This window comes from Pleurodeles waltl, chromosome 4_1 (genome assembly GCF_031143425.1).
Source record: "Pleurodeles waltl isolate 20211129_DDA chromosome 4_1, aPleWal1.hap1.20221129, whole genome shotgun sequence".
In the NCBI taxonomy this organism is placed as follows: Eukaryota; Metazoa; Chordata; class Amphibia; order Caudata; family Salamandridae; genus Pleurodeles; species Pleurodeles waltl.
In genome coordinates, this window is record NC_090442.1 from 306,357,855 (window position 1) to 306,383,725 (window position 25,871).

The 25,871-nt window shown below is 42.7% G+C and overlaps 1 protein-coding gene across 3 annotated transcripts in view; it reads right to left on the minus strand.

Annotated features, from left to right (window-relative positions):
* CRACR2A (calcium release activated channel regulator 2A) overlaps positions 1-25,871 on the minus strand; it is a 953,477-nt gene that overhangs the window by 847,424 nt on the left and 80,182 nt on the right. The window lies entirely within an intron of this gene.

The window sequence follows — 25,871 nt, forward strand, 5'->3', positions numbered from 1 at the left end:
GAAACATAATCACAAGACTTGACTTTTTTATTGCTGCCTAAAAGCTACAGTTGAAACATGTCAGTTGAAGAGTAGGTGTATTGCTTTGAAGACGCAAGCTGCTACTGCAAGAGAATTGGTGGCGAATATATATATATATTTGTATATATATATATATATACAAATATATATATATGTAAAGAGATCACTTTTTCACTTTTATATGTGGGTGTGGTTTTCCTGGGGGCCGAATCTGTTTTAACAAAATATTTGTCTGAACAATCAGACTTTTAAGTGCTTTTTGAATTTCTAAAAATGAATTTCTAAATGCAGTCTTTCTGGGAGAGAGTTCTAGAACATGGGAGCTAGCACAGAGTAGCTTCAGCTATTCAACCTTTTCCTCGAATATCTAGGAATGCCTAAATTATTCAAGGGAGATGATCTCAGGGCTCAAACTGGATTATATTGATTTTCTTGTTGAGAACGTGTAGGGCCAAGTGGTTAAAGGCTTCAAACATGATACAGCAGGGCTCAAATTGTACCCTTGTTTGATAGGTAACCAGTGAAGTTTTCTCCAGACAAATAGGCACTCCTAGGAAGTTTGTAAATGAGACGTGTGGCCTCATTTTGAATTACCTGTTTTCTCTGACTGGTAATGCCACGGAGGCCGTACGGCGTTGAACTAGCATAATCCAATCTTGGGGTGATGGTTGCCTTGATTTATAAGATCTCTAATGGCAAAAGGGGTGTTGGTTTCCTAATGGTGTTTGGAACATAAATGCATTTTGGCATTACTGCTCCAAACTGAGCTATTATGGTGAGGTAACTATCTATAATTACCCCCCAGTCTTTTGCTAATGACTTTGGTAAAGGAGGGTTGCTCAGTTCTGACTGCCAATAACTGCTTGACCAAAGATCAATGGAATTATTCAGGATAACAATCTCTGTTTTGCCATCCTTAGGTTTTAATTGGTAACTGCCTATCAACTTCCAGATAAATTTCATATTATTCTGGAACTCTTGTTGGGAGACTGTAGAACTATGTATGCAGAGAAGAAGTTGTGAATCATCTGCATAGTTGCATAACCTACAGCCTTTTGTAGACAGTTCCTTTATTAGGGACCTAATGTAAAAATTAAACAAATGACGTGAGAGGGATGATCCCTCAAGGATTCTGCGCATTAACTGTGACATAGTTCCGGTAAGTAGTCCAGGCTGAACTGCTTGTGACCGATTCTTTAGGAAGGAATCCACCCAAAACAAAGCAGTTCTTCTCAGTCTAGCTCCTCTCATGCAGCTGGCCAGAATCATATGGTCAACCCTATCCCTATGGAAGAAAAGTCCAGGATAACCAGGGCAGTAACCTGATCACCATCACTGTCCAGTCTTACGTCATTATTTGGCAGGAGCATCACTGATTCAGTGCTGTGTAGTGGATCGAACCGAGTCTGTAAACAGATCCAGAAAGTTGGAAGAATTCAAATGACTGCATAGTTTCAGGACTACATCTTCTAGCAGAATATTTTTCGTGTATGGCACAGAGAAATTGGGCAATGAGGGTTTATGGTGCTTGGGTCATCTCCTTGCTGTTTTTAAAATAGTGATGACCACTGCGTTTTTAAAGCGTTCCGGAACTAAACCTTGAGTTAGAGATTTATTAAGTAATTCATGCAACAGGCTTGTACCTACCTCGGCCACTGTCATCATGATTGCTTGTGGACAAGCGTCAGTTGGGAAGCCTGACTTAACATTCCACTTCAGTGTCTGAAGACTACCTTCTTCTAAGGAAATAAAAGAGGAAAGGAAGCAAGTACTATAGTCCATTCCAGTCTGAGAATATGTGGATGTGCTTCCTTTTATTAAGTTAATTTTGTCAATAATAGTCCAGTCAGTGTGTATTCTTACAAAAAATGAAAAGTATGTTTATTACACACACACAACTAAATACTACATCCTAATTTATAAATATCTACAATACTCTAGGGCCTATGTGCAAAGCACAGGCTCAGTGAGTGCCCTGAAATATTGAAAATGTCTCCTGGGGCACTGATTTAACAGGCTAATGTTATTCTGGCAGCCCTGAAACACTTTCCGAAACTGTCGGTGGTGCCCCTGCCCATCCTGGGACACCACAAATTCTGAAGAATATGCAGGTTCTTATGAGGGGGCTGCAGTGTCCGAACCCATGAATTCTAAATAAGTGATTTTTGCGCTTGTTGGGGGTGTTTTTTTCTTTTTACTTTGCGGCCCAGCACCAAGTTTTTATTTTTTTGGGTGCTGGGTGCACCTGCACCTCTAATGGGGCACCCAGCATTTGCACACTGTTGGGACAGTGCAAGAAGCCCACTCCTGCACTGACCTAGCAAATCCCCACATTGATGACACTGCTTTTGTGTCTGCGCTGCAGCCAACATTGTGTTTCTCCTGCCTGCAATCTTGTGGGCTGGATGGTAGTGTGATGTGCACCCACTCCCCTCTCGCACAGAGTGTGGAGGCAGCACACCACCAGAATGGGAGAGCAGCAGTGAATATTTTTGTTTCCCAGAGGAATATACTGACTCGCCAGAAGCATATTCATCAGACCATGGTTCATTGGGTCTCTGGGGCCATAAAAGATCTTGGGGATGAGGCCCCAAGCACACAAATCCCCATTAAGAATAAATGATTATGAGCCAATCTCTGGGGGCTTGGTCCATCCTCAGTGGTATTTATATTAAATGCGGTAAAACACTGTGCACTCCCTTCTACTCCTCCTGGGAGTCCAAGTTTCAGATGCCATTTTCTCTGCCCTTGTGGTGTTAGTTTGCTCCTGGTAACCAGGTCTTGGCATCAGGAACATTTTGTTCAGGCCACCTGGCTTTCCAATTTTGCTTTGCTTCTGGGGCCTGATTTCCTGCCTGTTTTCTGTCTGGGCTTTTGGCATCTCCCTATGCCCGTGGGCTTCGTCAGCAGCCCCTTCTCAGCCTGCTAGCAGTATACCCTTCATACTGCACTCCCCATGCCCCATGGCTTTGGCGGTCTTGTAGGGCACGTGCGTGTCAGCAGCAGAGTAAGTAGCCCCCCAGTCCAGTAAAGATCCAAAAGATCCCTCCAGCATCTCTCCAAGCAGGTTCATCCCTTTAGTGTCCTTCAGAGGGTATAAGTGGGTTAGCACCACTGGCCCTGGAGAAGCACTCTTTGTCTTTGGGCGGCAGACAAAGTCCTTCAGTCCATCCTAGCAGTGACCTCAAATGGCTTCTCCTTCCATCTGGGAATTCCTTTGCTAGTAGTCCCCAGTCCAGTGAGTTCTCAAGTGTCTCTCCCTTGTGCAGGGGCTTTTAAGCGGGGGTGGTAGATCCTTTAAGGTGGTACCTCTTTTCAATCCAAGGGTGACACATCATTGCTCCACCTGTTACCCAACTAGCCTGCATAACATTCTGGAATATTTCAACATGGCAGCTTTTAAGTGGTCTATGGAAAGATCTTCCCTGAGAGCTTCAGCTGCACTTCCAACTGACACAGCTGCCTGATTACTTCCCACCAAAATGTTAAAAGGAAGCCCCTCCTGTGTTTGGCTCCACAGGCCTTCATCCTTTGTTTCTTTGGGCTCAGGCTTCCCCAGGCCAGGGAAGTGTGAAGTTAATTAGCAAATGTAGATTTTCTAACTACCTGCTCCTTATCCAGGAAATGGGTAAAACAAATGCTATTGTGTTGTGAGGTAATTGATGTTCCTGCTCACCCAGAGAAATTAACTTGTCCCATTAGGCTGACAAAGGCATGGAATCTGATTATTGCTGAGTCAGGAAAATATAACAATTCTTCAAGTGCCCCAAGGAGTGCAGCTATCATAAAAGTGACAGTTGATGTGTACACTTTGTATCCTATTACCCTAAATTTGATGTCTGGCCAGTATCTCTAGGCCCAGGTATGGCAAAAGCGTGCAGATTTCTCCTATAACATGTAATGCAGTAAGAACACAACCTTTTCAGTAAGGAGCTACAGACCTACAATGGATGGAATTCTACCTCAAGTGATTGCCAGTGGTTATACTTATTGCAAGCAGACTGCGCTATATAATGCACTATAAAAGCCCGCTGTGTGGGATGCACCAGAGCAAAGCTCGGGGCAAGGGCCAGCCCTTTGTGCATCTGTCATCCCCAGGAAGAGGTAGGGGAAGGACACCCCCTTTGGCTCTGTATTCAGGTGATGTTGTTTGTCATGTTTGGCATGGTGGCAACATATCTTGCTTTTCTGGTCATACTCTACTAATCTCTGTTGGCAGTTTGACACTGTAATTAGATATTGTGTTTTAAAACTTTGTGGGTGTGGTAACTTTGAGGACCTATCATGGAAAAAAAAAGGCAAACAAGAGCTCACTGGGGGCTGAAAAGGAACCCAAATCTGCTCAAAGTCACGCTGCAGATAATTACATCATGGAGGACATCAACAATCATACTGTGAAGTACATTCTAACTAGAGGAATCCAGTTGACCGAATCATAGCTCCCAAAGGCTCCCAAAAACTAGATATCTAATTTTTTGAGGGGAGCATACGTAACTCGGGTACTGGCATCTAAATGTGGTCTAGGGGGCAAAGGGTGCAACCAGAGGCAGGAAGACACCTATCCCTTCTAAATCCGAGACACATCAGTTAAAACAACAGCCCTCTAAGGGTGGTGATGTGCATCTGATCCCCACAGTGACTATTTGTCAAAACTATGCCCAGTCTTAGAACTCCACTCTGCAGCACAAAGTTGCCAAATTCTGCAATCCGGCATAGAGTTCATTCGCGTCCACAAGATTTGGTTTTGGGGCTTGCTTGTGAACCCCACAATAGTCTAAGGCTCCTACCATGTGTGTGCAAGCCTTTGCGTTTGCTCACAATGCTTCTGGCTGTGCATGCAAGACGCTGTGTTTACTCTTGCTGCTTCCGCAAGCAATTGTGCCCAAAACAGTCCCGCTCATGAGTGCAAACGCACCTGGAGTAGTTAATCTAGTTAAAAATAGTTTTTGAGCATATATACTTCTCCAATGTACCCTTCAAGTTGCTTTTTATTGTGAGATGCCTTTTTTAAATTTTTTCAAACAGGAAGGAAGTACTACAGGGACTTAACTTCCTAATTCTGTCCAGCAGGATCCTCCCAGTGCTTTGTCCTTCTTCTGGTCACATTTCACTTGAATTTCAAGATGGAAGGAACTCTCTGTCTCCTCAATATACCTTTAGATTCACGCTCTTCATGTGTGTAAAATCACACAAGTAGGTTAAAAAACAATTGTTTAAGCGTGTTATTTGTTTGATTGGGCATGCACCAGTATTTCTTTGTACTTTAATGTGATTTTTAAATGTTATAGTGGTGGCTGTCCTGGAATTTAACTATGGGCCCAGTTATTATTTATTTTGCATTTCACTGATGTTTTACCTTTTGTAAAGTAAAACTGTTGCATAGCTCAGTACCTTCTCTACATGTTTGTAATATTTGCAATATTATTTTACTAAGTGGGCTAAATTTCCAAAGGGCCATCTACCCAGTAGAAGCCAATACTAGTAGTCATCAGTATATGAAATAAATGTTTCAGTGGTATATGTTTTTAAAACGTCATTTAGGGCAGGGATGGCATTGGATCAAATTATAAATGTTGGCTATAGTTTGCATTTCATGTGCTTTTTGCAAAAATTTTATATGTTGTGGGGTAATATTTGATGGTATAGGAGGATGTATTGTGAAATGTTTATAGCCTGAGTTAGTTTTCAGATTGTGAATTGCTGAATTGATGTTAGTGTTTTTTCAGTGTTACCACCATGCCTCCTTATGGCCAATGTGTGTGTGGACAAATGGTAAACGATGGCAAACACACATAGACACAGGTGTGTGTGTGTGTGTGATTGTTTACCATTTGACCTTGTTCGTCATGCTGTGTGGTCAGGGTCCATTTTGTGTAGTTTTTGTGTATAGGCTTACCTGTGTTGTTTGTTCTCCATCGTTCCTTGTTCACAGTTGTTGTTTGACCATGTGGTGGTGGCCATTTTGTACATCCAGCCATGTGCTTTTGCCTTACGTTTGTGTGTGTTCTTTGTTCCCCATGCTTCCTTGCTCGTGGTTGTTGTTTGACCATGTGGCTAGCAGCCATTTTGTGCATCAAGTCAGTGTCCCTCTGCCATAGGCTTCCATGGGATCTTTGTTACCCATGCCTCCTTGCTCCTTATTGTTGTTTGACCAAGTGGCTGGCAGACATTTTGTGCATCTAGCCACTATGTCTTATCCATAGACTTGCATGTGTTCTATGCTTCACATACTTCCTTGCTCCTTCTTGTTGTTTGTTTATGTGGCTGGCGGCTATTTTGTGCATCCGCCCAGTGTCCCTTTGCCATAGGCTTGCATGTATTCTTTGTTCACCATGTATCCTTGCTCCTGAATGTTGTTTGTCTATGTGGCTGGCAGCCATTTTGTGCATCCAGCCGGTGTGTCTTTCCCATAGGCTTGCATACAAACATCGGCAATTATTGATTAATTGTTTAATTTAAGTTTATATTTTAAGTTTTATTTTAATTCTCTATATAGAAGTTTTGTTTTTTTTTTTATTTCAATGCTTTATTTTATTTTATTTGTATTTAGATTTTTTTATTTTATTTATGTTTTTATTGTTTTTTAATTTTGTGTTTTTATTTTAATTTTAATTTTAGTTTTTTAAATAAAAAGTCACATTTTTATTTAGTTCATTTTATTGAATTAAGCAATATGCCTTGTTCCATCCATCCATCAATCCATCTATTCCTCCATCCATCCATCCATCCATCCATCCATCCACCAAAGGTGCACAGCTGCGCTACAGCATTTGGTTCCTTTAGGTGCACAATATTTCCATTTCCTCCTGGACACCCTGGATGCAGTGCACTGCAGACACATCAGCAGGATAATTCATTTTTTTAATGATTATTACATTTCCCCTGGACCTCCTTGATGCCATAGGTTTTTAAGGGATTATTCAATTAACTCATGCACCTCTCTCTGACTACCATGGATGTCTCTTTTAACAGAGATGGAGATAAAGCAATGAGCTATATCTGCATGTTGTGCTGCCTGATTTGAAATGAAATTTTATGGTGTGGTGTGACTTTACAATGTTTGATGAAATTGGTATTTATTACATAAGTATCCAACCGTACTAATATTGTATTTGTCAGTACTATTTCAACCTGCGACAATGCAATGTTGCACTAACTACATGTTTTTCTCGCTTGGTTGCTTTTAATTGCAAAACAGAAAATAAGTCACATCACCCACCGTACTGCCAAAGAGAAGGCTTGTACAGTTACGTTGGTCCTCCAGATTCTTTGGCTTGTGCATCTAGGTGCCACTGCCAACTGACAGCTTAAGATGGCCGCAAAGAAAGTTGCTACCAAGAAAGAGGTCAGTGAAAAGAAGCAGCTATCCCCCTGTGGCATGCCGACCGCAACCTTTTTCGGGAGATGTGTGCCTGCCACACTGGCCCCTGGGGAGGAACCTGGGAGTAGTACTCCCACATTAACAGCATCATTCACCACCTAAGGCCAAGACCATGGGCCTCATTACGAGGCTGGCAGGCTGACCTTTGGCCTGCCAGCCCCGTGGAGAGGAGACCACCGCAGAGCTGGCGCTCTCCTTCCTGGGCTGATCACAAGATTTCCACTGGGCTTATCAGTGGAAACCTCAGAAATGTGAGGTGTCCACCAGTCAGCCCAGTGGAAATCGTGTGGCAGCACTTGCCTCAGCTCTTCATGGAGCGAAGGGAAACACACCTTGTATGTTAGGTTTGCAATGCATTGGAAACTTTATAAATGTCATATTAACTGAATCAGATGCACATTGCACAACAAACACTGTAGTCACAAATTGAGCCATACTACACTTCTTCGGTCATAAGTGGCGAAATGCCATGAGCAGACAGAGGGTTGATGAATGATGATGGGTGGGATAACCCCTACTTTGAACCATAGCTTTGATGGTCAACCAAAAAAACAAAGTAAGCAAAGTGGGTGAGCAGCATGCCCCTCTCCAGAAGAGCTTCCTTCTTTTTTCATCCAAGCAATTATTCACATTCTTCAAATTCACATCCTGCTATATTCACCCATAGCAACCATGATTTAAGCTTTACTTTCATTCATGCAGGCTTTCACCAAAATGTCCAATCCATTATCCATCCATTCAGTATCCACCCTTTCTTTCAATCATTCTTTCACCCATCCATCCATCCATTTACCAATACTCACTCACACTTCCTTTCACCCACCCACGCATCCTTTCCTTTCACCCATCCTTTCTTTTAACCTTCCATTCTTTCCTGTTTCCATTAAGCCATCATTTTTACTGTACGGTATGTGAGCTCCTGCAGCAGAACTTGAGCCGGCGGCTCTCAGTGGCTAGAAAAAAACATTATACTTTTTTTATGCCAGATGCATTTTTTATTTTTAATCAAAAAAATACAACCGCAATGCATCACTACAGTTCATTTACCACTGCAATATATTCTATCAAAAATATCCTTTTGGGCATTTTGTTGGTTCACAATGTTAGAAAAGCCAGGTAGTCAAGCCAACCAAAAACGTTTCGTAATGGAGGAGCAAGTCTACGTAGCCTAGGATGATGCTAAGTCTGAATCATTGAAGCGCAATGAACCGGTGGAATTATAATGGTCAATAAAAGACATGCAGTGTTGGTCGGCAAATGCAATGGGACATCATTCTTTCCAGGTATGACGCACTGTCATGTCAACTGCTGATATACTGTATTAATTAATTACACAGCCCAACACTGTGGGAAGGGGCCATGACCAAGGCCATTCTCTCGTTAACTGTGAGAGCAGGAGCAAGAAAAATAAAGCCTTCTCAACAAACATATATGGTGAATATGATTAATAATACTAGCTTACTTGGGCCTGCAATCTTCAAGGTAGACAGTAGAGTACCAAAAATATGTGCTTAATCTTACAGTACCACAAGATATATAGGGGAGAGGGGAAGAATACCAATAAAGAAGAAGAAATCTACAGACCAGTACAGACCAGAAAATGTCAGTTACTGAAAATAAAACATGAAATAAGGAAAGAAACGATAATGGAGAGATAACAGCAGTTAAACAGAAATTGGATAAGGGAGCTGGAAAAAAGGAGACAGTATAAAACAAGCATTTGCTATACAATAGGTCTCGCATTTAATTGAGTTGGAGCTATTAGCATTTTACATTTATAACTGGACTTCTTTTGCCACATTAATTAGTCAACCCTGCCACATATTTTGTTCCTTTTTGCAACATAATTCCAGTGGCCCAGCATACAACTAAAGGGCTATTAGGCCTACTGGAATATTGTTTTCAAACAAGGCCCTAAAAACACAAACTACTTTTAGGTGCAGAACAAAAGTTACAGCCATAAGAGAGCTCACAAATACACTGAATAATGGGTTGGGTTATTACTTTGGACCCAGAGATGATCTATACAGAAAGAGCAAGTTGTAGTGAACACGCTTTGAAGGTGGTCCCATTGTCCTAGGACCACCACTGGCTGAGTAATGAGCAAAAATGTATTGTAAAAGGAATGCCCTGCAAAGCATTAAGGGGTGAGTTTCCGAGTGCCACAAATATTGTTGTATGTTGACTGTAATGCTTAGAACAGCCCCTACAGGGCACCACAATAAAAATAGCATTTCTAAGAAACCGTGTAACCAGGTAACCATATAGTTAGCCCCAGACAGGATAACCATATGAAAACAGAATGGCAGAAAATAATGCAGTGCAACCGTATAATTAGCACCTACAGGGTGTAGTGCATTACACATTTTCAAGACTAGCAGACCAACTATAATGATATTACAAACAACACCCTTAAAACACAAACTACTCTCAGCAGTAAAACAAATGTTCAGGCCATGAGAGAGCCTAAAAAGACACTGAATGGTGGGAGGAGTTAATATTTTGGGGTCCCCACTAACAGTGTGGGACCCAGAGTTCAGAGACAGAGTGGGTCATGCTGAAGGCTTTGGTGGTGGTCCCATTGTCCTAGCACCACCACAGGCTGAGTTATGGGCAAAAATGTTTCGGAAATAGAATGCCCTGCAAAGCATCCAAGTGCTGCAAATATTATAGTATGTTGACTGGGTTGTACGACGGAATGTCGACTGACAAAACAACGGGTGCCTAAACAACGAGGTCGGAACACCGACCTCGTTGTTACTACTAATGCCTTTACCACGAATGCCTTAACAATGATATTTCGTTGTAAAGGCATTCCTGGTAAAATTATTAGTAACAGGCATCCAATGATCCTGCATGCCTCACCCCACCCCACCCTCCCAGCCCCACCCCAAAACCTAAAACCCCTGACCCCCCACCCCCTCCCCAAAACCAAAAACGCCCCACCCCCCAACCCAACCCTAAAACCCCCGACCCCCCACCCCCTCCCCAAAACCAAAAACGCCCCACCCCCCCAACCCCACCCCAAAACCTAAAACCCCAACCCCCCACCCCCTCCCCAAAACCAAAAACGCCGCACCCCCCAACCCCACCCCAAAACCTAAAACCCTGACCCCCCACCCCCTCCCCAAAACCTAAAACGCCCCACCCCCCAACCCCACCCCAAAACCTAAAACCCCCGACCCCACACCCCCTCCCCAAAACCAAAAACGCCCCACCCCCCCAACCCCACCCCAAAACCTAAAACCCCGGCCCCCCACCCCCTCCACAAAACCAAAAACGCACCACCCCCCCAACCCCACCCCAAAACCTAAAACCCCGACCCCCCACCCCTTCCCCAAAACCTAAAAACCCCACTTACCTGAGTCGTCGCCTCGTCATCTGCGTCGTCCTCCTCAGCCAATTCCCTTGTTTGTACCTTAACCATGCATGTTCGTTGTTAAGGCACAAAATAACAAAGTCGTGGTTAAAGAAAGCGTTGTTCCGCTTTCGTTAACCAGGACTTCGTTATAAAAAAGTCGGCATAAAGGATGTTTCCCTGTTGACTGTAATGCTAAGAACAGTCCCTACCAGACACCACAATAAAAATAGCATTTATAAGAAACATATTCATGTAACCATATAGTTAGCCACTAGATGGCATACCCACATGAAAACAGAATGGCAGAAAATAATGCAGTGCAAGCATATATTTAGCTCCTAGAGAGCACAGTGTGTTGTACATTTTCAGGGCTGGCAGACCTACTGCAACAATATTATAAACAAGGCCCTTAAAACATTAACTTGTCTCAGCTGTAAAACAAAAGCGTCCAGTCATGAGAGAACTTAAAAAGACACTGAATGGTGGAAGAGGTTATTATTTAGGTGTCCCCACTAACCTAGGGTGGTGACCCAGAGATGTCATATACAGAAAGAGAGCATCATACTGATTGTTTTGCTGGTGATCCCATTGTCCTAGGACCACCACAGGCAGAGTTCTGTGAAAAAATGTTTTCTAAAAGACTGCTTACAAAGCATTATGGGGCAAGTTTTCAGAGTGCAGTAAATATTGTAGTCTCGGTTCTCCCGCTGTGTCAGGAGAGCCGCTTTGAGGATTTCTGTGTTTTTTGTATAAAGCTTTTATCAATTTAAGTGATTTTGTGAAACCTATGGAGCGTGAAGGGGCGAGCCAAAATAAATTAGGTAACAGTGTGAACAATGTGACCAGCCCTTCAATACCGCTGATGAAGTTTGCACTCCTAAAATGCGCTGTTTGTGCTGTGAGTGCCATGCAGTACGAAGGGGAGAGCCGAAAGAAAAAATAAAATCACCCACGCTGAAGTATATCGCCAATCTTGCAATAATCCACGTAACAGGGTCAATCCGAAGGGTGGTAACAAAACTGCCCCAAGGCAGGACAAACATTTGCCAATTATATCAAGGGATTTTTGAAAGGCAAGCCCACAAACAAATGAAAGTGATGGGTGTGGGATGAGTATGGTTAAAAGCCCACAGAATACTTACTGTCGAGACAGGGCCACTCACCTGAAAAGCAGGATGTCTGCAGCGGCGATGGCATGCCCCGACCTCCTGGAACACCTCTCGGCACTGCCTGGTGGACACAGAAACCCCGGCACGTGTCCAAAAAGGAAAGGGGGAGTGGAACAGAAAGAGACAAAAACACTGCCACGTCTTGCCAGGCCAGCCAGGCACCCTGTGTCTTCGGGGGTCAGGTCTTTGTTGACAGAGTGATAGTAGAGTTAGTGCACTCAACTTCCTTGAAACTGAATCTCTCTTTCTAATATGGGGACGGGAGTGGTAGAAGAACACCGGGATGCTCCAGCACTTTTCTTGGATAATAATAACTGTTGGCACAATTACTAACGCTGCATTACCAAAAACCCAAACTGAGTACCATAACAATAAGTACTGCAACACTAGGGCTGGCTTCACAGATATTCACTGTTGCACACTACAATTAGAACTGTGGTTGCACTTATCATGCACAAGAAAGATAAACAAGGGCATTAATGATATCACATATAACTTTCCCTCATGCACAGGGTTAAACTAAAAGGAACAAAAACAATCCAAGAAATACAAATGTCCACTCTGGGTTTAAACAGTTACGGTGACACAGTTTGGTTTGGTTTCACTGTTTGTGTGAAAAACTCTTCAAAAGCTAATTCCTCAAACCTGAAACACAGGCATGAATGACACAATTTAAATCGAAGAGTTATACTATTAGAGAAAGAAAAGTCACGTAAATGCTCTTTTAAAATTGCACTGTCACTTTTTGTAGTACTTGAGCTCAATCAGATTTCCTGAAGCATACTTAGGCAAGTAACTACAATAATAATGTATAATATTCAGAAATGCATTTGTCTCTTCAAGATAAGCACTCTGCCAAAATACGAGGTCTGAAATACACCAGCTGTTCTAGGAAAGCACAGCGCTCAAATAACAAATTCCCTGGAGAATACTATTCACTTAGCTGCAGTCTTTTTCGGAGTGCTGGAGGAAAGCCTGGTGTCAGCTGGAACAGGAACAAAGAAACAAATTGCCTCAAAAGTCCTGAATACGAGGATGACAGCAGGGGCTGGACTGCCAACTCAGATGCTGAGATCAGGAAGCAAAACAAAGCTAAGCAGGGAGGCATGCTTCACTCTGCTATTTATAGCCAATCAGGAAAACAGTTGAGTTTCCAAATGTGGATTAGTAACTACACCTAATTAGAAGCACATGTCTACACCACACCCAATTAGAAGCACATGTCTACACCTGCTCACATTAGCAAGCAAACATTGGTAAAACAAGCATTTATAAAAACCAATTGTGTAACACAGCACATTATGTTTACTTAGAAACATGAAGGTTTAACCAAGAACAGAGATATGATTTAACCCTAATCCCTGGGGATGCTGACAGATAACACAGGAGGCACCTTGTTGAAAAAGTAGATGCCTGATATAGAGCCATGGAAGGATATGTCAACTAAACAAAGGAATGGTAAAGAAGCTATGCTCCAGGGAAAGGTAAACACAAGGAAGGAAAACCATAAAATAAGATGCAAGAGAATGATATGAATGAAACAATGCTAAGCAACAGAGTAACCCAAAGCCCACTCTATGTGTTGCTATTGTTCTTAATAGAGCTTCAAAAATTAACAGCTAAAACAACAAACAAGTCCAAAGCCAGGTCAAGGGAACTAGCTTAGGAAGCATGGTGGCTCCAAAACAGCTGGGGTAAGCAGGATCAAGCACTATAATCACTGCATAACAATCTGGGTAGTTTTCCACAAAAGTCACTGTTCTCTGTAGTAACACCAATGTAATCTCGTCCGAGAAAGTCTGGTGAAACCACGCAGTGTGATGAGCATGCAGTTATAAGCAGTCCTAAATATGGGTTGACTTCAGCCACAAAGGAGGTTGCTTTGTTATCATTTCTTGCCCTGGAAGGTTTGTGACAATGGGCGATGGTAGCATGACAGAGGTATGGCACTATGAAAGAGACAGATGGCACGTCACTGGGCATTAGGGGATTCAGACTCTGGTGCTCAAAGAAACATGGAACACCTCTGCCAGTCTGCAAAACCATCAGGCAAGGATACGCAGGGCTGCGGCAACCTGCAACTCAAGCTATACGCAAAAGCAGCAACGGGGCACTGAGCAGAGTTGATTAGTGTGGCAAATGGGTGGTGGGCATGAGGGGTGGGAGAGTGTTTAGTCTGTAGCCGTGGACTTGCATTTTGTGTACTGTGTAGTGTAAATAGGTTTGTGGCTCCTTGTAAGTGGCCAAAGAAGGGTCAAGCAAACAACTAAAAATAAGGAACAATTCTATAGAGGACTCTTTAGTTCCGCGTACTTTGGCTATCTGACTCCTTGCCTTGGCCCTGGCACCACTATGATACAAAAACCTTAATTTGTTTAATTGTTAGCAGTAAGCCCTGGAATTATTGGCTATCCTTCAGTTCAATCTTCATTACTTAAAACTAGGCATCTGATTTGTAAGTCTCACACATCCTACTACAGTCTCCCCGACTGTTCCAATGTCAAAGCGCTTTTTTCCAATTTTGGGGGAGTAAACCAAAGCTTAACAAGACAATGGAATATCACACTTTACGTTAGTGCAGCAACAACCAATGGGGTAAAACTGCCCAACCACATTAGTCTTTTACCCTGTAACTTCCGACAAGTGAAAAATTGTTAGTTTTCAAATGACTGTTGATCACGTTGTAGTGTTTCACTGGTGTGTCTGGTCGAGGGAACTTCTCCATGGGAGAGGGTTATGGTTCTATTGTGAGTCACTTGTGAATACTAATCTTTTCTTCCTTCAGCTATCCCCCTCGATGCCCTTTTGGGGGATCATGAAAAGTTTACCAGATGTACGTTTAAGGCATATACAAAACTGCTGAGTTATTTCAGTTGTTTGATCTAATCTCCAGATTCACATTATGGATTGTGCATCTATGGGACGCTGCAGATGTTCACTTCTGATCTGATCAAATCAATAAACTGATTTAAAACTAATAACATTGTTATGTAACACATAAAACATTACTAAGAGCTGTACATAAGATATGTTACTATTAAGCTACTATTCCTGAATGCACCAATAAATAATCAGGTCTATGAAAAGGAGAATACCACTGACAGACCCATCAGGACATGTATGTCACGGTAAGATGACTGGTTACCATCTCAAAATGCTAACACTCATACTTGAAAATTGGCAATTCTCTATTCACCTTCCCAAAATCATTAATTGAGCAGCTCCCCATCCTACGCACATTATCACAATATCAAGGAGGCTTTCCATAATGGATAGATACTTCATGGACCACCACTTCCTCATTCTAGAGTACAGGGGTCATTGCCGAACCTTTGTCCGGGCAACTTATGGACAACATAATACCCACCCAGGCTTGTTGACCATCTACTTTTGATGACCCAGCATGAGATGGCCGACTCAAAAAGTTATGACATCGGAAAGATCTAGTGCTATGTCAAAAACCAGTGCTTTACAAAACAATGACTAAATAGACATTGATACTGCCTTATGCTATGTAAGGCTCTCTGCAAACACCACAACTCCCTGTTTCCCCAAGGATGGATCAGAGTTCCCCATTTTTGGCTTCACCTGACAGATAAATCATCTGAAATTAACTTGCTAAACTGCTCATATTTGCCCTGGGATCACCAGTGTACCACCCCCACCCCTTTCTAAAAGAGTTACCAAGCTACAACTTGGAAAAGAGATAATGGATATCCCAGTCTTTGATGTTTCTAGTAGAATAAATGCTACCCGTTTTCTGTTTTACTCATTTTTACACATAATCTGACGGGAAAAAAATTCAAATGGGTTTTTGTTTATAAAATGGAAAAACGAAAACCATGTATTTTGGTTAGCAACACCCATTCTGTCAGTAAGCCTTCCTGCACAGTGCACACTGACAGCAGAGAAATAGCAAAGTATCAGGGAACACCTATGTTTGTAAATGAGTGCTCAGCGACAGGTATTTAACAGGAATAAACATGGCAATATATTTTAACATACCTGTTACAAAAATGTATTTTTAGTTTTGTAAAATGGTAATTAACCCGCACAGAAATTCATGTGTGAGAAAACATTTTATATTCAAATACATGAAAGAAATAGTTGCTGGATTTTGTTTTCAGGGAACAAAAAAAATCAGTATAAGAAAAACTACATTTAGAAAAAATAGAAATGTATACAAATAGACATTAAATAAAAAAATAAATATACCCTAAAACTAGGACCCTTTGCTGTAATTTAGAGGAGATCAGATTATATTAAGCAAGCGGAATTATGTTAAATACACGTTTACAGCAGATGAGCCCACCATTGACAAAACAGCATGAGATTGAGAATGACTGAAAATCCCTCCACTATTTCCGTATAAGCAGAATGTCTGCGGGAAATTGTTCTAATTAAATACCCTGGGAGAGGGTTGCATGCGGGTCCTATTCACCCGCTAGCTTCTCTTCTGCCCTTCTGCCATCCTTCTATCACCCGTTTGTTAAGGAGGTGCGGGTGGCTGCCACCGGGGTGTGCAGAGCAGTGAACCACTCTTCAGGGAGCGCTACCAAAAACAACCCTGTTCGGCAACTTTAGGAACAATAATGAGTGGTTATGGTGAGGAGAGGCCTCGCTTCAATAAGAGGTAAATCGAGCTTTGAAGCAGTTAAAACGTTAATTTTCATCTTATGACAACAGCACCCACTAGCAAAAACAAAAAAAACATGCATGGAAACTGAGAAAAGACGTGTTGGCAAAATTAATTTAAAAACATAAATCTTTCTAATGTTGTTTGTCCTGCTGGGCACGTTTTTGCCAGTCAAAATCCTGTTTTCAGGTCACTAGAATTTAAAAAGAACAAAGAGTACCTCAATGACATCTGGAACAGTGGACGGGCACTAATTAAGTTGAATCAATTAGTGCTTGATCCCTGCTCCACACAGCGAAACAGAAATGATGCCAGGCATGCCTTGACAAATTACAAGGCTGTAAAGAAGAGTGCCACGCAAACCAACAAATGGTGAGCGACAGGCGGGCTCCAAGCCCTTTACTGAACAAAACAGATTCTCTCTAGCAAGACGTATGCGCTGGTGCATGCACCTTCAGGCTCGACCCTAAAAAATAAACAAGGCAAAATTAAAAGTAGTATAGTAGTGAGCAGAGGTAAAGTTAGGAAAATATTAATAACAAATAATAGGACTTACTGGGCTGAGCAGATCCCTCAGCAGAGGCGCTGGTGGTCGGTGCCTCATCCCCAGCTTTTCTCGGTCCTGCCTTGTCGCTCCCCCTTTTCTTGCCCTTGGGTGTTGATGTGAGAAATAAAGAAGATAAAAAAATAGATTAGTGGTACAGTTAATCACATGCAAATGCAGTAACATTGTACGTATCTAAATTAGATTGCCTATGGTACTAGTATTGACTATCGTTGAGTTGGCTATACTCATCCTAAAATCCCTATTTCCAAATTTCCTTAACAAAAATTACATTTGGAACTAATGCACTGCAATGAATGACCTTTGATTCTATTTTCATCTCTCAAACCCCTTAGGGGACCAACTCAGTCTCCCATTTTTGCAATACATAGATGTATACTAGTACTACACACTACAGTGTGAAATTGCTTGTGACTATATGAGCTACATAAAGAAAGTCACAGAGAACGCTAACTCTCTGATATCACTAATTCACATGGTGACAAGAGGACAGAGGAGTCTGCACTGCAATGCCTTCTTAAATAATTAGCCTAAGCGAGCGCCGGCAAGTGCGATGTGGTAGAGCCGAGCACCTGCCTAGCTCTAACTGGATCACATAATAATATTCTTAACGTAAACTAAACATAACTTACCTCCGAGTCTGAGCAGCATGCTATTTGGAAAAAAAAGTTAGCATTGTAGAAAACGAACACAATAATATAGTTAATACTCACCAAGACCTGGAATCTCTACTCCTAGCAGGTCAAGCAGGACCTATTAGCAGTCGATAATATCTGCCCAGTGGTGCATCAGTTGCCAGGTGGTGCGCTGAAGCTGGATGGTGCACAGAACACCGCTGCTCACCCTCCCCCAATGCAGACGATGCTCCCACAGAAGGCAACTGCTGCCAGGCCTGCTGCCAGCATGGAGGGGAGGTGGCGCTGCACATAGAAAACCAGTGCTGCCACCTCCGCCTCATAGAAGATGGGCCAAGGCTGCACCTCTTGGCGGTGCTGCTGTCCACAAGATAGATGGCTGCTGCTGGCTGTTCGGGGGGACCTGGAGTTGCTGCTCCCCTGTTCACCGGTGCCACACTGCTCTACCATGCGCTGGGTGGTGGGCTGAAGAAAAGAAACAGGAGAAGGAAGGAAGGAAGAAACAACTACGGATGTAAAGGAAAAAGTAAACAAAAATACAAAAAGTCACAAAAAGCAAAACAAATATGAAAAAAAGCATAAAAATACATAGACACAAAAATACCCACTAATACAATACATAAAGATAAGTAGTAGATTAATTAGCGGGGTGGAGGATTGAAAGCATTATTAAGGGATGAAAAAAACAGGCCCAGCACCATAAACAGTGTAAAAAACAAGATGCTCACACTCATGCAAACCACGTGGTGCTGTTCGTGCATGATTTTGAACATGAGACTGTACTCCACATTGAACTCCAGGTAGCACGGTAAAGTATTTTGACCACTTCGCAGAGTTCCGTATGGCTTAACTCTGTGAACTCCGCCCACCCCTAGTAATAACACCGTGGCCACCAGTGCGGATGCTACTCAATTGCACTCCCCCTCTGCATTACTTAGAGGTCTAGACCAGCCCAATATTGACAACTTGTCATCAGAGATCTCCTGTTTGGATGCTATTAAAGCTATTGTGGGTAGTTGTAGGAAGCTGGCTCTTAATATAGTATACCAAAAGGAGTTATACTGTGCAAAGAGTCCAGGGGATTCCCTTACGAGTTGACCAGGGCTTACTCAAGTATTCTCAAGATGCTCTTTTAAGGGGTAGTATGGTTGAGTAGCCTTAAGCTTATCAGAGAGGAGTGTTAGACATCTGCAAAGACACACACAGTCAATAAATCAGACACACAGCTCAATAAGGCAATCCACACCAATTTAAACAAATAACAAGTATCTTTATAGATATTTAAGTATCAGAGTCAATATGATCAGGTAAGTATGTTTTGCAAGAAAAGCACTTTCAGATTTCAAAAGTCAACAGTGCATTTTTCAGAAGTGGTAATGTTATCTTATGGAGAAAAAACAAGTACTGCATTCAGGTATAAGTACAGTGACTTCCTGGACCAATCTCCTGGACTTAAGGTGAGTATGGGGCAAGGTCCAAGGCCATAGCAACAGGGCACAGTGGGCAGCAATGGGGCGGCCGAGTGCATAGGTGCAGTACAGCATCGGGTACCCAATTTTAGTCAATGGGGATCGGTTGAAAAGAGGCTACAGGTTTGGACATGGAGTCCAGTCGAGGAGAATCAACAGGTGGGTTCAAGTCTTGAGATGCTCGGGTTGTGGGGGCACCTTAGATCCTTTTCTCCATGGGCCAGGGGCAAAGGGTGCAGAGGTGTCTTGAGGCATTGGGTTTTCTCCACCGAGAGCACTCGTGGTTGGACACAGGCTGTAGGCAGCGTCGGGGAGTCTACAGTGGGCAAGTCCAAGGTGGGCTCTGTCTCTGGAGGGCTGAGGGGCCACATTGACACCATTGGCCCACTTCAACTCAGGATAGACGGCATGTGTACAGTGGTGCTTTCCGGTGTCGGGTTTTTGTGGTCTGGAGTCCTTGCAGATCTCTTGGGGTGCCTGCAAGATGCAGGGAAGGAGCTCTGCGGCTCCACAGGAGTTCCTGGGTCTTTGTTGAAGGTAGGCAGTCCTCCCAGGCCTTTGGAGGCACAGCAGCTTGCTTGACAAGTCAACTATGGCACAAATCAGCAGGAACAGCAGACAGGCCGACAGAGCTGGGGAAAAGTCAGGTGGTTCTTCCTCAGTCTTTGCTTTTGCAGCTCATGAGTGTCCTTCTTCTTCGTAGGCCAGTAGGAATCTGATTTCTTGGTGCCAGGGGCTCCCCTAAATAATGAATTTAGGGGCATTAGGGGAGTGTAGGGTAGTAGCTAAAGGGCTACTTACCCCTGCGGTCACTACACCCCCGTATGACTACTTCCTATGGGAAATGGGCAGAACCCTGTCCCCGAGTGACTAATTCTGCCAACACTAAGATAGCAGATTTTTAAATGTTGTGTTCACATCAGGCAGCTCACCTTAGGGGTGGGGCTGACCAGAGGGGTGGACACACCTTTCTGAATACTAAGTTTCACACCTGTCCAGGTACCAAATGTGTCCTGGGCAGGGAGGTCGGCATCCTTCCTTTTAGTGAAGCCAGATCTGAATACCAATGGAGGTGGGCTTGTTAGCAGCCCCCTGCCTTGGAATGCAGATTTGCAGGTCATCCTTTTGGGAGGGGTGTGCTACCAGCCAGGCCAGAGCAGGCTTTTGTCCCTCAACATTTGGGGGTCAAAAACTTGTCTGACTGTGGCAGGATAGTTCAAAGTAGTCAGCCAGCACATAGATAAATGGTAGGTTTTTCAGGGAGCATGTATTAATAAATCCATCACTGGCATCAGTGAGGGTTTAATAATACAAGATGTTTGATACCAAACATCCCTATTTTCATTGAAGCCATCATGTAGCTGGAGAACTCGTACTGACCAGTGTCCCACACACGTACTTCCTTGTTCAGTCACTATGTCTGAGAAGCGACAAAGACATAGCAGGGGCATGTCTGCTCTTGAGATATGCCCTCACATGTAATATAATGCACCATGTCTTAAGGCTGTAAGGCATGCTGTAATTGTTACTTACATATCTGCAGTGTTAAGGGACATGGACCTTTAGTTACACCAAGACACCCAGCCTGCAATGGCAGTCTGCATGTGCTAGGTGAGGGGTCCCCCAGTGACCCTTGTGGACCCTCTTTGGTACTCATGCTCCAGGGGTACCATTTACTAACCACTTATGGGGGAGCAAAGGTATTGCCAATCGGGGAACAACTGCACACTTTTAGGGAAAGAGATCTAGCACTGTGGACTTGGTTAGCAGGAACCCAGTGTACTTTCAGTCGAATAACCAGCAAAAGGTGGGGGTAACCATGTCAAAAGGGGCACTTTCCTACAGTAGAGTGAAGATATAACTTAATACAATGAAGGACACTATTATTTCTATTATTGCTTTAAATGTGAAGGTTTCTGGTTTTTTTTTAGATCAGAACAGTAGTTTATTTGAAAAACTGTTGTTACATAAGCATTGTATTCACCCCACATCTCATATAAACCAGTGTTCACCTTTGAAGGATGTCCTCCTAGGCCATCACCATCATGCTTTTAAGCGTGTGGCCCCTTCTCGTCTTTTGTCTCCTCCTGGAGGTAATACTGATTGTAATAACTCAAGAAAGGGGCCCGTCAGGGTAGGGAATTCTGTCAATGTAGATGACACTAGGGCAAAGACCTATGTGGAATCCTCCCTTGATCCTGCTCTGCATGAGGGAGGTAGGGGTAGCTGGGCTAGCATGGAATCTTTTACTGCATCTTTGTTTAACAAAAATCATTTGAATCTCCCCCCATATTGTAGCAGTTCTGGTAAATGTGCCCCGATTGAAGTCAAATGTTAGTGAAAACTATAAACAATTGAAAAAACAAGGTGACATGCTGGCTGGCTATTAAGGGTAGTTTCAACATAAACATCCACTCGCATATAATTATGGCACGCAGAATTGGATGGGTGGGACAAAACCTCTGCAGGAGACTGCATTGTAGTCAATTTTAGTAACAGTCAGTGTCTAGGTAATATTATTACTCTATGTATGAACAAGTTTAGCCCAGGGAAGAGTATTGGGGTTCGGCCACTTGTTTTCCGTTATAGGCCCGGTTATGTTGCCAGTCCTTGCTTACCAGGATTTTCCTTATCCATGAAGGAGTCGAGTCAATCAAGTGGTTGCACAGGCCCTGCCCCTGTAACAGCCTGGTCCCTTCCTCTTAAGAACACATTTGATACACTGGTCAGCTTGGAGGAAGTGGATTGACTACCCTCTCTCAGTTACCTGGAAAATCACATTATGGAGGACGGGAAGGGGGACCTTTCTCTTCTAAGGGATACACCAAATGGGCAGTTTACATTTTTGTCATAGAATGAGATGTTGCGGCCTCCCCTTTCCAAGCCAAATCAGATCTTTCCTTTTCTTTTAAGTAACTGGGGCTATTCTTGAATTGGCTGGTAATAAGACTCCAAGCATCTGCTGCAATAAGCCTCGCCCCACCTGGGCTCAATCGAGCATCGTCCCAGTATTCAAAAAGGCCGATCAAGACAACCCCAAATGCTACAGGGCCATCTCCTTGATTGATTCCATCAAGCTTCTGGGCCAAGGTGTTCTGCATAGATTGTCTGCATGGGATAAAGAGAACAGTATCATTTCTGACTTCCAATTTGGGATCAGGCCTGCTCTTAATACCATTGACCAGCCATTGAATCTATATTTGTCGAATCAGAAGTATAAAAGGTCACCATGTTCCTTAGTTTTATGGATCTCACCTCTGCTTGCAATGCCGTCAGTCGTACCAAATTATGGGCCCTGATGTTGTCCCTGGGGGTTGATCTGACATTGGTTACTTTTCAGGGGGATTTGCACAGGGACATGTCAGGATCTGTTAGATTTGCTGCACTACATCTTTTCCAATAACCCGCAGAGTTAGGCAGGGTTGTATTTTGGCCCCATTTCTGTTCCCTATTTATGATGACCACACACTCACACACACTACAACCCCAACCCACCCACCCCCTCACCTGTCGGACGATCCCCTGACCTGTTCCAGGGAGAAGGTTGTCCGGCAGGGAAGGGGCGCTTCCACTGCCGGCAGCACCCCGCCAGAAGGACACCGCCAGGCCATATTATTGGTCAGAATATGGCTGGTGGAGTCCTTACGGTGGGGAGGGGCAGGTGGTGGAGCCACCAGAGCGCAACCACCCACCGGCACAACTACTGCTGGATTTCTGCCGAAAGTGTGGCACAAATCCAGCAGTACCCGTAATATGGCAGACGGAGGACCGCCAGTACTGACGGTCTTCTGGCACCCGTGGCTTTGGTGGTCTTGGTAAAAGACAGCCAAAGTCATAATGAGGGCCTATATCTTGTTACAGTTAAGAACAAGTATACATAAATAAGTTACATGAACAATAAAAAACAGCTAAAATTACAATGTGACATAATTGAGTGCACATAGCACAGTACAGGAGAATTCAGCTCCACACAGCCGAGTCAATCTGAAACATCAAAGAGTTCCTAAGCTGAGTCACTGACCATAAATACCTTGGGACAGTACAGCAAATGGATAAAGTAGGTAGGAATTGCAAAAACAGATATGCAGGGCGTCACTAGGCAAATTGTCATGCTCGTAATATAGGTGATATTAAACGCTTTCTCATGTCCTTGGAGAATGTACAGAAAAAGAGGATGTGCAAAGTGTTTTGGTTAGAAACACTGTCACAAGGGCATTTAATTCCAACTTAAGACCAATCATTTATGGTAGGGAATGTTGTCAGAATGTTGACAAACACTGAGTTCGAAATGAGTTAGAAAAAAACCTGGGACAACAGTTATGTACAAAAATGAGATACGGTTGAAAGTCATAAGTGACCATGATCATACGATTCTTAACAACACTTAGTTTAACAAGTCCTTTGATCAGTCTTTGATTCTCAAACGCAGATAAACTTAATGTTCTTAGTTCCTTCCTATTGATGCACTCTAGTGAGTTAGGGTGGTCGAAGTATTCAGCCTGTCCCAACTCCAAGTAGGTTTGTTTAATATATTTGAGCCAAGGCATTAGTAACGGAGAAGATAATTTAAGACAATCACTGATGACCTTACGATTGAATAAAGTGTCTTTACAAGACTAGATTTTATGCCATAGGAGAATTGGCTGGAGTCTAGCAGTGTCTGATATGAATGGGCTGCCAAGCTCGGAGTGGCAGACAAAAGTAGAGCAGCTCTTGGAAAAAAAATGGAGATTTCTGAAAAGGGCATTCTCACCAATTGAAGGGGCAGGATATTACTACATCCCCAAATTCCCACCCCATACAAAGCCATCAACACATACTTGGCCTTCTAGATATTTAACATTTCATTCAAGGGGTTTCTACCAAGTTTAGTAGTGAAATTAGATAGCGCTGTGGTAGCTTGCATGAAGTGTAGCTTCCTAGAATTAATAACCTGTTTTGAGGAGCCATGCTTCACAAACAAAATGCCCAAATAATAATATTAGAAGGCAAAATCCATCTTTATTACATCAATCACAAGGTCGCTGTAATTCAGCGAACCCCTCCCACACTTCATTATAAAGATCTTGCTCAAATCAACAGTAATACCCAAATCCTGCATATAATTAACAAAGCAGGAAAGTAACAATTGTAGGCCTAGTATGTGCCATGAGCACAGTGTCTGCTGAATAGATCAGGGCTGGGATTAGACGATGAACAATTTGCAGAAAGTTCCTGCAGTTTTCTACCAAAACCATACCCTTACTGTTAATAAATAGGTTAAGGGCAAGGACACAATCCTGTCTAACTCTCCTCTCTATGCCAAATGAACGGGCGCACTGACCCTTGAGGCCATAACGTACCATGTCCGTATTCCCTGAATACAGCTCTCTTAGGAAAGCAGTGATGGGCAGGGTGCCTTTTATTTAGCCATTTAGCAGCAAAATAGGTCCCCTCGTCTCCTGCAGGGAAGCGATCTCTAGGGCTTGTAGTCCTGCCCTTGGTTGCCTCCTTAATGCGCATCCCGCTACTAGTCAAGAAAATCTTTAAATACATATGAATAACAACATAATATTTCAAACGTTATTTTTAGCTATAAAGTAATTTATGGGGTTTATGTTCATACCAACAGGGTATCGTACATGAATGTTAGACACATACTTAAAGCTTTTTTTGCTCAAAATATTCATGCCATCATTAATCATTCAGGCTATAAACCAGGTCTCTTTCGATGTGAAAAGAGATACAAATCTCATCTTCCTCAGATCTTCCATATTCATCATATACTCCTTAATGCCTCTGCACCACTTGCATATCTTAACTGTGGATCTTGGAGTTTGTAAATGTATTCATACTTGAAACTGAGATATTCCAATGATGGAGATCAAAAGTTGATTGTATTCCAGCTACAAAGCTGAGTATTAGGTTCAATGCTTATTTGTTTACTAGACAGTACCAAACAAACAATATCAAACTATATTTTTGACAAAAATCGGAGCGAACTAAAACAATCACAAGTGTGGTAAACCAAAGAAAATCCCATTCTCAACTTAGAAATGTATCCCACTTCCTACCAGTTTGCACAAAATTTCTGATCATTATACGTCACAGGAGCATCCTTTATAACACTTTTCACTGTGACATTACTCGAGCTCTATACAGTATACAACAAAAATTGATCAGATAGTTGAACAAAGTGATAAAATGTAATTTACTTTTCAGAAGCAAGATCTTAAACACTATTATGCTGCATGCAAAATATAAACTTTATCTGACAATAGTTAGCAAAATCTATTTTGGTGACAGCACAGACTCCTTGTATATTATACGTAAAACATGATACACTGTCTTGAAATTAGGTCCTAAATTGGATTCTCCCAATATTTTAGATGCTCTTTTAGGCTTTCTTCCAGATTCCATTAAATACTTCTGAATGCACCATATACAAGCTGAATTCAAAGACAATAATGAAATGCCAATTTACAACTGCAACATTGACCATCTCACTAAACCTGTTACAGGTTAAACAAGGAAGCAGAATATCAGAGACCTTTTCAATAGATAGACAGTTATGCAGAGGTGGATCATGAATTAGTAGTCATCTCCCTACAATATTTCAGGCATCTGACTATGCATAAGTATGCACTGAGTAGAA